General features: G+C 38.6%; 1 pseudogene; it reads right to left on the bottom strand.

Annotated features, from left to right (window-relative positions):
• The window catches only part of LOC127905675 (uncharacterized), a 55,959-nt pseudogene that overhangs the window by 38,087 nt on the left and 1,835 nt on the right, over positions 1-16,037 (bottom strand).

The following is a 16,037-nucleotide window of genomic DNA, read 5'->3' as shown; positions in this document are numbered from 1 at the left end:
CCAGCCCCTATACTTACGCGCCTTCTTCAATTTGGTCCTTGGTTTCGGATTCCTTCAATTAAGTCCCCAATTGGCCCTTAAACTTCAATATTTATGCAATTAAGCCCCTGATTTGACCTAATAAATTCCTAAAAAATATATTTTGGCCCCAAAACTTAAATTTCTTCTAATTAAAGCCCAAATTGACTTAAAAATCAATTTTTCTTGCAATCAAATCCCCTTTAAATTCATTTAAAAATCAAATTAAGTCCATAAACATCTAAATTTGGGCTTTTCTCCTCAAATTTCAAATTTTCCTTGTCAACAGGGCTCTCCTCCTTCAAGAATATATTATCAAAAATTCCATCTTTGTATTTTTAACCTTATCGACCAATTTTCCAACCATTTTCTGAGCGCTTCTGCCTCCTGTTATTTTTCTAACCTCATTTGGCTATATATTTTTATATATATTTTGTGGGGACCCAAAAATGGGTTACAACAGATGCCCCCTCTTTATAATGCTTACGGAGCAAAGGTTTTGCGCAGTAAGTTTTATAAAGATAAACCAAAACTGAGCTCCCGAAACTGATCTAGTCGGAGCTCGATTGCTCTGAAACTTTGTCCTTACAGCAATCCTCCTTAACCCAAAAACTATGATCAAAATTTAGTCATCTCGAGATCCCTTCTGGTGATCTCCTTTAACCCCAAAAACTCGGAATCTCATCTGGCGATTCCTTTACCCATACCCAAATACAAAAACACGTGTGTGGTCTCATTATGACGGGTGACCTGCCCGAATGGGAAAAGGAAAGAGTGGTCTCATTATTATGGGTGACCTACCCAGGAAAAATAATGGTCTCATTGTATGGGTGACGAACCCAGGAAAAATGATGGTCTCATTGTATGGGTGACTAACCCAGGAAAAATGCTGGTCTCATTGTATGGGTGACGAACCCAGGAAAAGTGATGGTCTCATTGTATGGGTGACTAACCCAGGAAAAATGCTGGTCTCATTGTATGGGTGACGAACCCAGGAAAAGTGATGGTCTCATTGTATGGGTGACTAACCCAGGAAAAATGATGGTCTCATTGTATGGGTGACTAACCCAAGAAAAGTGATGGTCTCATTGTATGGGTGACTAACCCAGGAAAAATGATGGTCTCATTGTATGGGTGACTAACCTAGGAAACATGATGGTCTCATTGTATGGGTGACGAACCCAAGAAAAATGATGGTCTCATTGTATGGGTGACTAACCCAAGAAAAGTGATGGTCTCATTGTATGGGTGACTAACCCAGGAAAAATGATGTGAAGTGCGGTCTGATTATAATGGGTGACCTACCCAGGGGAAGAATTCTTAGTAAACTCCATGCTTTTCTAAGAAATAGTTTCAATACGAGGTCCCTTCTAGCGACCTTCCTTGATGAATGCCGAAGTACGAGATCTTTTCTGGCGATCTCAAATAACTTGGAATCCCATCGGGCAATTCCTTTTACTAAAGCTAAAACATAAAGTTCCTTCTGGCGACCTTCATCGAAATACAAGATCCCTTCTGGCGATCTCATTTATCCAAACAACTTGGAATCCCATCTGGCGATTCCTTTTAACCAACATGTAATACGAGGTCCCATCTAGCGACCTCCAAATAGCGAAACACGAGATCCCTTCTGGCGATCTCCTTTAATCAACTTGGAATCCCAATCTGGCGATTCCTTTTAACCAACATGAAATATGAGGTCTCATCTGGCGACCTTCATCAACTTGGAATCCCATCTGGCGATTCCTTTTATTCAAAGCTGAAATACGAGGTCCCTTCTGGCGACCTCCTTTGACCAATATTGAAATACGAGATCCCTTCTGGCGATCTCAAACAACTTGGAATCCCATCTGGCGATTCCTTTTATTCAATATGAAATATGAGGTCCCTTCTGGCGACCTCCTTTAACCAATATCGAAATACGAGATCCCTTCTGGCGATCTCAAACAACTTGGAATCCCATCTGGCGATTCCTTTTTCCGAAGCTGAAATAATGAGATCCCTTCTGGCGATCTTCTTTAATCAAAAACCAAAAAATCTATTTTGTAAATCGGTCAACCTGGAATCCCATCTGGCGATTCCCTTTAACCGATTGCTCGATGTCGTTCCTCCTGATGGCAGGGTTTGAAAATTATTATCTTCTCTTCTCGTTGTTCTAGAATCAACTCAATGATTCTTTCTTCATCTCCAATTTTGTTGGAATGCATTAAGGTCTCCTCCTGTAATGATCCAAAAAACATATATGCAATGATTTATGATTAGATGCCATGCATGCATTTGTACCTGGTTTTGAAACATAGGCCCCATCATCTTCTTCTATTTCATGAAACTCTCTCTTGATATGAGCTTGCTTTTGAAGTCGTATGCTGGATTCATTTCTCGTGCTGCCTCTCATATCTTTGAGAAGAAGCCTTTGACTTTCTTCAAGTATTCCTTTTCTCAAAATGTATGACTTGTATTTGCCTCTTTGTCATGCTTTTGTCAAATGCTTTAGCTTGGTTTTCAAATCTATGGGCTTCCAACCAATTTTAAACACGTAAAACTTTTCAAAAAAACAACTCGTTTTGCCCCCAGTGTAGGGGTGTGATCCTAGTCTGGGCTTTTATAGAGAATAAATTCATTCAGCCAATGATAAACTTTTTTAGTGCGTGAAGGGATAATGATGATTTTTTTTTTTCAAAATGCACATTGTTATGGTTGATAAAGACAATTACAGATGATTAATCATTCATTACGCTATCAGAGGTAGGGATGTACTTTAGGGTTAGCTTTTCTTAAATTTCATATTAAAACATTTTATGATATAACCACTCAAACTTGTTCAAAAAGTGCATAATCTCATCATTTATTAAAAAAAGGTAGGCTCAAACATAAAATGGCTGAAAACATGAGCCCTGACTGCCCAATAAAAGTAATGACAAAAGCAAATGACAAAAACATGCTAAGGCAAATAAAGTTGTTTTACATTTTGAAAACTACGAGAAGTTCTTGGGTCAACCCGTTCTGGAAAGTCAACCGAGGCAATGCTTCATCTTCCTTCCCCATTTGCGTTTCCTTGTCTTCTCTTTCGATCTCGCCTTCTTCATTATTGACGATTCTTGACCAAGGTTTTCCAACCCTTTATCCCCTATTACTTTTGTCATGACTAGGCAATAGATTTGAATTGATATTGGGTGTGTCTTCAAACGACACCCATCCTATCTTGATGAGCTTCAACAACATGTTCTTGAAAGCGTAGCACGTTTCAAGACAATGTCCGGGAATACCAGCATGGTACTCGCAAGTCAACTCGGGCTTATACCAGATGGGGAATGGTGGTTGTAGTGGTAATGTAGGGATAGGAGCTATTTGTCCAATGCTCAGTAGTTTGGCATACATTTCCTTCAAAGGCATGGGTAATGGCGGTAGTTGTTCTGCAATGTATCTTGTGTTTGGTCTTTGATCGTTGTTTTGGATGTTTGACTGGTTATTTGCTTGATTAGAGGAAAAAGGTTTGTTAAAGTTTATGTGGGCCACATAAGGGTTATATGAATCCGTTATCTTGTCATTGGACCCACCTTCAAAGTCGTAAATGTGACCTTCCATTTTTCTTCCAATAAAACCTTTTGTCTCCAATGGCTCAGCTATACGTCCAGCTTTAATCCCTTGCTCTATTCTTTCAGCTATGCGGACCGCCTCATAGAAATGCTGAGATGAGCTACCCATTAGGTGCTCGTAATATGGTGCTTTGAAGGTATTGGCAAACAAGGTCACCATCTCCGTTTCTATCAAAGGGGGTTGGACATGCATTGCCTCATCCCTCCACCTTTGCGCATAGGCCCTTACCGACTCGTGGCTCATTTTCTCCATTGACATTAGACTTGTTCGATCAGGAGCGATTTCCATGTTAAACTTGTACTGCTTAAGGAAAGCCTCCACCAAGTCTCTCCAGCTCCTGATCCTGACACTGTCTAACCTCATGTACCAGCTCAAAGCGGATCCTGCTAGGCTATCTTGAAAGAAATAGATTAGCAATTTATCATCATGGATTACTTCTGCCATTTTGTTGCAGTAGGATCGAAGGTGAGTGTTTGGGCATTCCAAACCAGTATACTTAATGAACTCAGGTATCCTAAAATCTTTTGGTACCACGATGTTTGGTACTAAACATACTTCGGCTGCTCGCACAGGGTCAAACCAATCATTACCCTCAATTGCCCGTAATCTTTCTTCCAAAGCAAACAGCTTGTCTTGGTCCATCAAACTAGGAGACCTATTATCCGGTATTCCCTCCGCTGTTAAGTCCACAGTGACTGGAGCATGAGTTGGCTGGATAGGGGCGATAGGCACAAAATATTGTTCATTGGCCGAGTTTGCCCCCTGGTTTTGAGATGCTTGAGGGATGTGAGCTGCTGGCGCTCCTTTAGGTTGTTGGGCTGATGTTCCCTCCCCATTCTTAGCTCTTAAAAGCTGCTTGAGTAAGTCGGTTAGTCGAGAAACTTCATTTTTTACGGACTCCAACTCGGTCTGATAATGTGACTCTAAGTGAGCTCTTTCTTCGTTCTCCATTCTCGATCTAGACCGGGTGTTGTGGACTTTAGATGTGGGACCTATGTTTCACGATCTGTCGTGCATATGATGAATTAAAAACAAATGCGTGATGAAAATATGATGCTCGTGCGAATGTATATCTTAAAGTCGATTCATGACTTTCGTAATCCTTTAGGCAAGATTTCGGCTTAAAAACCTGAATTGATGAATTATTAATCATGATGAACGTAAGATAGATATCCTAAGGACAAGTTCTATTTATTAGGTGAGAATGGGTAGGTTTTCTATTTGGTCTTTAAAAGGGTCTCATATCTGCCCAGTGACGTTCTTCGTAAAGACAGTATGGGGGCGTTGCAAGGAACAGTTAAGGTAAGTATACCCACCATTACCAAGCAGGCACTCAGATATGAGTTGGGTGTTTCACGCATCTGAACCCTGACCAATAGTCATAGGGCAGATCGCTAATCCCCCTCCTAGCTTAAAGCTTGTGTGTGCTTTTCAAAATAAAAGCAAGTGATACATGAGACAATTTTATACAATGCATAAATAATACGTGTAAAATAAAAAACAAATATGCAAATAAATGGAAAGGCATATTAACAATAAACACATGGAAACACAAACACATCAGACAAAAACAAAGCTTAGTCTACAAGGTCCCCAGTGGAGTCGCCATTCTGTCGCACGTGAGCGACGTCGCGGCGATCGTCCACCCACAAAAAATGTAATATGGGGGATATATATCTGGTCAATGTAGGGAGACAAGGAATTCGTTGTCTCTTAGCAGTGAAAAATGGTGTGGGAGTCGCCACCTAGTATTTTGGTCACTAGGAACCCTAACTGGTCTCAGAGATCGGGTACGGGGACTGGTTGCGTAAAGGGAAGGTATTAGCACCCCAAATACGCCCTACCTAAGGTAAGCTGCATCGTTTAATTGTCTGATAAAATTTAAGGTGTTTTCGTTGTGTTTCCTAGTTGTTGGTCCGTCTATGGTTCAAGAAAAGTCCTCCTCAATAAGGAGGTCCTTATCTTATCGGGTAAAACCTAACCGTTCTAGCGTCTATGTAAAAAAACATATTTTTAATTTCAGGAATACGTTTTACGTATAAATTCGTAATCCCATATACTAACAGAGGACAAAAAGATTTTTTAGAATTTTTGGAATATTGGCCTAGTTCTCATGGCTTGAATAAACTGGTTATTAAAGCCAAAATGCATGCTACTACATATATTGTTTTGAGATTTCTTTTGTTGTGTGAAAATATGATGTTATAATATTTATATATATATATTGGAGAGACTAGGCCGTATTTTAAAACAAAACATTTTTAAATATGTATTTTGTACGTTTTGACGCAAATCGGGTATTTTAATACTGGGTTTGTATCCTTGCGGTATAAAAATACAACCAAATATTAATCTACTTTGATAAAGCAAATGCAGAAAAATCAACAATATTTTCAAAGATATTTTAGAAAATTTTTGAAAGCAAAAGACATTTTTTATTTTGAAAATCTTTGATGTTTTGATGAAAACCGGGTATGTTAATACCGGATTTATATCTTTACAGTATAAAATACCAACCAATATTAATCAAAATACAGTAATAAAATTACAGAAAATCACATATTTTTTTGAAATAATTTTTGAAGAATTTTTGTAATTTTTTCATATATATATATATCTATATAAATAATACAAAATATAATATATATAATATAATATATAATATTAAATGGGCTGGGCTGGTCCGGCCCAACCGACTGGGCCGGACTCAACCCAAAATTGTTGGGCCGATCTCGGCCCAAAACAAAAAACACATTATCTTCTGGGCCAGACCCGGCCCAGAAGACAGGGCTGGGCCAGGATCCGCCTGGCCCAAGCCAAAACGGGGCGGGGGGGGAATTATTTTCCCCCCACCCCTGCATGCAGAACGCTACTCGTTCTGCATGCAGGGAACGAAACGAGAAAATAAACGCGTTCTGTGGTGGAGGCTGGTAGCGGTGTCGCTGCTCCCTGGCGGCGACTCCAAGCAGCGGCGCTGCTGTCTCAAGCGGCGGAAAGAGGGATTCTTCCTCTTTCCTTCTCCTCTGTTTCCTTCCCTTTTCTTCTCCTTCTTTGGTTTTCTTTCCCCCTGTTTTCCCTTCTTTCGGTTCTCTTCTCCCTCTCCCCTTTCTCTCTCTTTCGGTTTTTTCCGTTCCTCTCTCTCTCCTCTGTTTTTCGTTTTCTCCTTCTTCCCCCGTCTGTTCTCCTCTCCTTTTTTTTCTGCTGTCGTGTTGGTTGTTATTTATAGAGCCAAGTGAGTGGCTTTTCGCTGTGGAGCATGGGGAGCAGCCGGCCGGTCGGCCATTGGGCGCGACTGCCAACGCTCGGCCCCCCTCCCCGGCTTTCTGGCAGGTGCGCGGTGGGTGGTCGGCCATTGTGTTCGGTCGGTGGGCTCCAGGCGAGAGAGAGGGGCCGGCAAAAATTTCAAAAAAAAGCACCATTTTTCCCTTCTTCCCCGCTGCATGTTCGGGGGGGAAGAAGAAAGATGAACAGTGTCGTTCAAAACGACACCGTTCTGCCCTTTTCCCTTTTTTTTTTTTTTTTGAATGGATGAAACGGCGTCGTTTTGGATAAAACGCGCCGTTTCATTTAAATCCTACAAGACGCCAAAACGCGTCAATTTGCAAAGCAGCCCTCAATTATCTTTTGTCCCTTCAATTGCATCCCTGCCGAATTTGAACCCCGTCCCTATATTTGGCCGCGTTTTTCACTTTGGTCCTTGACCTTTGAATTATGTAATTGAGCCCTTAATTGATCAATAAACTTCCAATTTCTTCAATTAGGCCCCTGAATCAATTAATTCCAGCCCCTATACTTACGCGCCTTCTTCAATTTGGTCCTTGGTTTCGGATTCCTTCAATTAAGTCCCCAATTGGCCCTTAAACTTCAATATTTATGCAATTAAGCCCCTGATTTGACCTAATAAATTCCTAAAAAATATATTTTGGCCCCAAAACTTAAATTTCTTCTAATTAAAGCCCAAATTGACTTAAAAATCAATTTTTCTTGCAATCAAATCCCCTTTAAATTCATTTAAAAATCAAATTAAGTCCATAAACATCTAAATTTGGGCTTTTCTCCTCAAATTTCAAATTTTCCTTGTCAACAGGGCTCTCCTCCTTCAAGAATATATTATCAAAAATTCCATCTTTGTATTTTTAACCTTATCGACCAATTTTCCAACCATTTTCTGAGCGCTTCTGCCTCCTGTTATTTTTCTAACCTCATTTGGCTATATATTTTTATATATATTTTGTGGGGACCCAAAAATGGGTTACAACACTCTCCATCATCTGCGTCATAACTTGCATTTGTAATGTAAGTTCTCCCTCGGGATGGGGTGGTGTGTTGTTTTGATCTGACATGATAGTATCTGCAAAAATTGGTTAGTGGTAAAAAAAAAAATTATCCTCACGTCGCTCGTGTTTCGCTCAATCACTCTTAATGTCCTCACACGCTCACACCTCTCGTCTCACCTTCTTGCGGTTCTTGCGAAACTGAAACCAACACCAAATAAAACCAACTTGGCAGCGCAGTCCAAATATATATATGAATCAAGAAGCAATAAAAACTAGAAAACAAGCAAAACAAAACTGCGATGATAGTCTCGTGAGTAACAAGCGAGTCTATCCGAAATATGAACGAAACTGAAGACTCGAATAAAAACAGAAACAAAAAATATGCAAAATCATGAAACAACACCCAAATATGTTGGATATGATGAAAATAAACTACAAGAAACAAAAACAACAGAAAGCAAGCGAATTTCAAAAGTTGACGCAAAACAGACTCGTTTACGACGAGTTAAGTCTGAATCTGGAACCTAAAGTAAATGATGTCCAATTGAGTTAAAATTTCATACATAGTGCGACATCAACCCAAATAGACAGAATATAAATTTTGACCAATTTATGACAAGGTTTGATATACTGACGCAAAAACATTATGAATCAGACCTGATTAGACCCGAATTTGAAACCCAAAACAAACGATATCCAATTGACCCCAAATTTGATATGTGGTGCTATTAGGACATCAGTAATTAGATTATAAAATTTGAGCTACTTCCGAGTTGATTTGATCCAATTTTCTCTTGTTTAGTTTTCTGTGACAGAATCCAATAAACGTCTTTTTGAACGATTTTTTTTTTGCTTTTCTCTTTTCTCTCTTTTTTTTTATGCTACTGATATATTTTGAACAATAACCTAATGAAATAGCTAATTTTTTTTTTATTTTTTTGATATGCTGCAAAATCAAGGAGAAGATGAAATTGGACACTTAGGAATTTTTTGCGGAAACAACAAGAAATGAAAATTTTAGAAGGATATATCCTGATTAATGGAGCCAAGCTCTGATACCAAATGATGCGAACCTCGTGATCACGTGATCACGCAACCCACACGCAAAGACACCAATTCCCGGAAAGCCAAGTAAATCAGGTTTGATAGGAGTGTGACACAAAGATAACTTATACCTAGGCACCAGCACTATTGGAAACGAAAACCCCCACCCAATGAATATTGATTCGTGAACGAGAAGTATAAGGATGACGATGTGAAGCCAGTTGATCTTCGATAAGTCGTTTTCAGTTCTTTAGAGAACCAAGGGAGATTATCCCACCAACACACAACAAGTGCAACAAAGAAGTTTATTGATCTGAAAATTGCGTAACCTTACATGTTTGGTTGTGCCTTTATTTATACCGACTCTAGACTTAAAGAAACCCTAATGGACCCCCCTTAGGTGGACTTATATGAAGCCCACTTACAATTGACCCAAATAAGTAATAATAACCAAAAAACTAAGAAGAAAATAATAAAAATAATAAAAATCCGAAAATTACCATCCTAAATATGCTAGAATCAGATTTGTCACCCTTAAGAAGTCCTACATAAACTAGGAAAAATCTGATTTGAAAATTTGTGTTGCTGCCCCCTTTCCTTTGATGTCCTTGATTAGCTTGGATTTCCTTGTTTAACTTGGACAAATAAGAAAACAAATTTCCTCCTTTGTTGCTGATTTAATTACTTTTCTTTCTATGTTAGGAAAAGCATTAAATAGTCCTCCCCTCTTTAGGAATAAGATATGGCCAACTTCCTTACTTAATTAGGAGAATAAATTGCTGACTTTTTATCCTTGTAGTATTAGGAAAAAAACAAGCCTAACAAGGCTGGTATTGGGCCGGACATATCAACCCCTTGTTCCACACGAATTGGGCTCTTCTTGGACCTGAACTAGATGAATTAAAGGCTGTCCATCATGCTCCTTAAATGTCCCAAGCCCTTCTAGGTCCATCTTGCTCCATAAGTTCTGAACAAGCCCATTCAATGCTTCTTTAAACTTCTTTGCCCTAGCTCTTGTGATGAGCCCAATTGGCACCTCCAATGGGTCGTTGGCATGATTACGCTTGGTGTTGGGCTGATCCGCATCCGTTTTGAGTAGACCTCATATAAGTCCACATAAGAGGTCCATTAGGGTTAGTTTTTCAAGAACTATTTAAACTCATGTAAGCCAAAATTTTGGCAGCTTTGATGATTATTACTTCTGGATTTTTTCAGTTTTAACGTGTGAGAGTGATTCTTGCATTCTTCAGTTCTTGAACGAAATAAATCTGACTTATCAAAGATTAACTGGCTTCCTGGCGTCATTCTACTCATTCCAATAGTGTTGGTGCCTTGGGGCAGGTTTTCATTGTGTCACCCTCCTATCAGACTTATTTCGGCTTTCCGGGATCAGATCTCAATCTTGATTGTGGGTTGCGTGACCATGTGATCACGAGGTTCGCATCAGTCTTTCATTATTTTGGAATTGTACCTCTTTTTCGCATGAAGCTTGAAGATCAAAGAATAATCTTGTACACTTATCAACTTCTCATTCTAAAACCCCCAAACAATGGCTTAGTTTTTCGCATCGTTGATCTACAATCCTCCTCTGTTCCCTCTCCCTTGGTGAATACATGACACAAATAGGGGGGAACAAGAAGAAGATGAAGACAAGAATAGAGTTTATAACAGGAAGAACAATGATTTAGACTCGAAATTACAAATCTGACTATCGTTTGAACCAGAACTGATCGAAATCAAACAAATATGAAATTGATGAGAGTGCCTCAAACAACAGCCAAGTATCCCAAATATAATGATAATATAATGGAAGGAACAAAATCAACAAAAATAAAACAAGTTTTGAAAGACAACGCAAAACAAACTCGTTACAACAAGACAAAACCCGATTCTGGAACCTAAAGAAAACGCAATCCAAATGACCTTGAATTTAATATATAGTATTAGGATACCAATAAAACAATAAATCTCAGTTTATAGGTCGTTCTATTATGTCTAGGTACCCAAACCCCGTGTATGATCAATTTACGGTAAAATTGAACGTCCAATTAAAACCTCAAGAAGACCATATCAAAATAAGTCCAAATTTAATATATGGTGCGCTCTCATCCCCAATACATAGAATATAAAATTTCAATTGATTCTAAGATGGTTTACTTATGGTTCACTAAGAGTAGTGTTTCTGCGGCAGAATTGAATCTCGAATTAAAACCTCAAGCAAACAATATCAGAATAAGCCCAAATTTTACATATGATGCGATATCACATCCAATAGACTGAATATGAAGTTGCAAATGATTCAGAGGTGGTTTTCTTCTGGTTCTCCAAGAGTTGTCTTTCTACGGCAAAAATTGAATTATCCATCAAATTTCAATTAATTCCTCTCTCTCGCTTTCTTTTTTTTCCTTTTAATATATTGATATGATTAGAGACAGTAACAAGGTGAAATATAACTTTAGTTTTTTTTTTTTGCTTAGATGACGCCAACACGAAGAACAAGAAGATGGATGCAAACACTGAAAAACTTAAAGGAACAAAAAAAAACGAAAACAACAGAAGGATATAACCTTGTTTCAGAGCCTAGCTCTGATACCAACTGATGCGAACCTCGTGATCACGTGGTCACGCAACCCACAATCAAGATTGAGATCTGATCCCGAAAAGCCGAAATAGGTTTGATAGGAGTGTGACACAATGAAAACCTGCCCCAAGGCACCAACACTATTGGAATGGGTAGAATGAGGCCACGAAGCCAGTTAATCTTCGATAAGTCAGATTCAGTTCGTTCAAGAACTGAAGAATGCAAGAATCACTCTCACACGTTAAAACTGAAAAATCTGGAAGTAATAATCATCAAAGCTGCTGAAATTTTGGTTATATGAGTTTAAATAGTTCTTGAAAAAATTAACCCTAATGGACCCCTTATGTGGACTTATATAAGGTCCACTCAAAACTGATCCAAAACCCTAAATTGAAAGCCCAAACAAGCCTTAAATCCTAGCTGAAAACAAACTATTAATTAAGCCCAAACAAGCCTTTGGTTGTAGCTAACAAAATAAAATAAAGCTCCTAATATTAAATCCATGTTCTAAGAAGAAGAGAATGAAGTAAAATATTACAGAACTGATTCAAGACTTATTTATAGCATTCTATGCAGCCCCTTAATCCTAGAAACAAAAGGAAAAGGTAGCCATCCATGTTGTTTCCAAGTTGTAGTAGGATTCTTTTGTTTCCTTTGCTGTCCTCACTTCATGGCCCAAATAAGATTGTCTTGGACCCCTCTTGCACATGGATAAGATGTACTAGGGTCTCCTCTTGATACTCCAATGGACATTTCAATTCTGACTTGGTTGAAACCTTCAAAACCAATGCATTCAATGCCTCTTTCAATGGTTTTGTCTTGGACCGAGTCATTGGACCATTTGGAACATGTAATGGGTCCTTGCTAGTGTTTCTGGGCTATCCACATCATCCCCTCTCTTCTCGAAAGGATTCAACCTCGAATTAAAATCTATGTCAAACAACATAAGATTAGCAACATTAAAGGTAGCACTAACACCATACTCACCTGGAAGGTCAATTTTGTATGCGTTGTCATTGATTCTCTCTAAAATCTGAAATGGACCATCACCACAAGGCTGTAATTTTGATTTCCTTTGGTTAGGAAATCATTCCTTACGCATGTGCACCCAAACCCAATCACCGGGTTGGAAAACAAACAATATACGTCCCTTATTTGCTTTAGAAGCATAAAGTCTGTTCTTTTCCTCTATTTGTAGTCGAACTCCCTCGTGGAGTTGTCTCACCATCTTTGCCTTCTTTTCACCATCTAAACTTACCCTTTCTTCAAAAGATAAAGGAATTAAGTCCATAGAAGTTAGTGGATTAAAACCATAAACAATTTTAAAAGGAGAAAAACCAATGGTCGAATGCATAGTTCTATTGTAAGCAAACTCAACAAAAGGCAAACATTTTTCCCAACTTTTCAAATTCTTTTGAATTACAACACATAAAAGTTGGGATAATGTTCTATTCACTACCTCAGTTTGTCCATCTGTTTGAGGATGACATGTTGTCGAAAATAAGAGTTTAGTTCCCAACTTTCCCCGTAAGGTCTTCCAAAAGTAGCTAAGAAACTTAACATCACAATCTGACACTACACTCTTAGGAATTCCAAGCAAACGTATAATCTCCCTAAAGAACAAGTCTGCGATATGAGATGCATCATCTGTTTTATGGCATGCAATGAAATGTGTCATTTTAGAAAACCTATCAACCACAACAAAATAGAGTCTCTACCTTTCTTTGACCTAGGTAAACCTAAAACAAAGTCCATAGAGATATCTACACAAGGTTCAGTAGGCACAGGTAATGGAGTATATAGTCCATGCGGTTGTACTCTAGATTTTGCCTTTCTACAAGCAATGCACTGTTCACAAATTCGTTGCACATCTCTTTTCATCTTTGGCTAATAGAAATGCTCATGTAATATGTCCAAGGTTTTCGCAACTCCAAAGTAACCCATTAAACCACCCCCATGTGCTTCACAAACAAGCAATTCACGCAAAGAACTAGTAGGAACACACAATTTATCCTCTTTGAACAAATAACCATCCATCAAATAAAACTTACTTGTCCTACTGAACCTTGCTTATACTTGATTATGTAAGGAAAAGTTTCAATGAATTCAACCCATTTTGCATGCCTCCTATTCAACTTACTTGTCCTTTCAGAAGTTTCAAGGACTCATGATCCGAATGGATTACGAACTCTTTTGGCCATAAGTAATGCTGCCATGTCTGAAGTTCTCTTACCCATGCATAGAGTTCTTCATCGTAAGTGGGATAGTTCAAGGTCGCTCGACTTAACTTCACACTGAAATACGCAATAGGTCTCCAATCCTGCATCAAAACAGCACCATTCCCATTCCAACGCATCACATTCTATTTCAAATGCTTTTGTAAAGTCAGGTAAAGCCAAAACAGGTGCAGAACATAATTTCTCTTTCAAAAGAACAAAAGTCAATTCTTGTTCCTCCCCCCATTTAAACCCAACTGACTTTTTAACAACTTCATTCAAGGGTGCAGCTATTGTACTGAAATCTTTCATAAAATTCCTCTAAAAACTAGCTAACCCATGAAAAAGGCCTTAACTTTCTCCTCATCCATCTCGATACCCTGTGCACTTACAACATAGCCAAGAAACACAATTTTCTCCATGCAAAAGGCACACTTTTTAAGATTAGCATACAATTTCTCACTACGCAACACACTAAGTACATTACGCAAATGATCAAGATGCTCAGTTAAGTTCTTGCTATAGATCAGAATGTTATCAAAATACACAACCATAAACTTACCTATGAATGCACGCAACACATGATTCATTAAACACATAAACGTACTAGGTGCATTTGTAAGTCCAAACGGCATTACTAACCATTCATACAAACCATGCTTAGTCTTAAATGCTGTTTTCCACTCATCACCTTCTTTCATTCTAATTTGATGGTACCCACTTTTCAAGTCGATTTTAGAGAAAATACAGGATCCATGCAACTCATCTAACATGTCATCAAGCCTAATAATGGGGTGTCTATAATTTACCGTTATGTTGTTGATGGCTCGGCAATCAACACACATCCTCCATGTTCCATCCTTTTTTTTTGGGTAAGTTGACGAATGTATTGAAAGAAGAAGATACAAAGATTTTAAGGAGCATTCCCCAGATTTACAATGTGAACAAAAACGTAAAACAACAAATGGCTACAGGCTAGCCACCGATAGAATACTGAGACCTAACTAGACCAATATAACCAGCTAAATATCAAATCAAGAGTCTATGTTATTGACCCTCCAAACTCTTTGGATCCTTATGTTTTCATTTGTTGGTAGAACGTTCCTCATCAAATCAAGCTTATCGCGAATGATACATTCGATTTGATCAAAGACCAAATTCGAAGTTCTAGACATTCCTGCAAAGATCCTTGCTTTCCGTTCTTGCCAGATCAAATCCTAGTTTACGAGAAAAATTGATGAAACTTTTGCCATGCTAAGTGACAGTGGCCCATCAAATCCATTCATCCCAGCCTTTTGTCATTCTTGGAATGTCACAGTAGCACGGGTACAGCACACGACTCATACTCTCACGAATGTAGCCCTTTTCCATCAACTCATCAAGTTGCCTTTGAAGCTTCTTCGTCTCCTTGGGATTGCTTCTATAGGCTGGTCGATTAGGAATTGAAGCTCCGGGTACAAAATCAATCTGATGCTCTATTCCTCTAAAATCATTGGCTTATTAGTGAAAAATGCAGATCTGACCTCACCCTCTCTAGAATAAAAATTGGGTTGTTTCTTTAGTTTTCCACACAATTCTCATCACCCTTCCTAACTTTCTTCACTCCTCTTGTCTTACCTCCACCCTCGACCAGATTTGGGTGTTTTTGAGTTGTGGTCGAATGCTTTGATTTGTTTGGAGTGTTGGCCGAATATTTATTTGTGTTTGGATGGGTGGCCGAATGGGTTGTAGTGGTTTAGGTTCTAGCCGAATTTGATGGTCTTCTCTCCCCTTGTTCCTCACCTTGATTTTCTCTCCCCATCGCCTCATGCTCACGTTTTAGCTTTATTTGATCATCATACACCTGTTTGGGTGTAAGAGGTACAAGAGTGATGGTTTTACCATCTTTTACAATGGTATACCTATTTTTAACCCCATCATGAATTGCCTTCTTATCATATTGTCATGGTCTCCCCAACAAAATGTGACTTGCTTGCTTTGGTACCACGTCGCACAGAACTTAATTAACATATTTCCCAATCGAAAATGGAACCACAACTTGTTTAGTCACTTTCACTTCACCACTATCATTCAACCATTGCAATCTCTATATGGTTTAGCATGCTTAACAGTACACAAATTCAGTTTACTAACAAGGATGGCACTACAAACATTAACACAGCTTCCACTATCTATAATTAAACCACACACCTTGCTTTATACAAAACAATGCATATGAAAGATCTCCCTTTGTTGATTAGTTTCATCTTCCTTGACCTGAACCGAAAGTATTTGCCTTATAACCAAGGTGATACAGTTCAGCCT

Source organism: Populus trichocarpa, chromosome 8 (assembly GCF_000002775.5).
Source record: "Populus trichocarpa isolate Nisqually-1 chromosome 8, P.trichocarpa_v4.1, whole genome shotgun sequence".
NCBI classification, from domain to species: domain Eukaryota; kingdom Viridiplantae; phylum Streptophyta; class Magnoliopsida; order Malpighiales; family Salicaceae; genus Populus; species Populus trichocarpa.
Note: the sequence above shows the minus strand (reverse complement) of the source record. Positions and strands in the feature narration are given on the sequence as shown.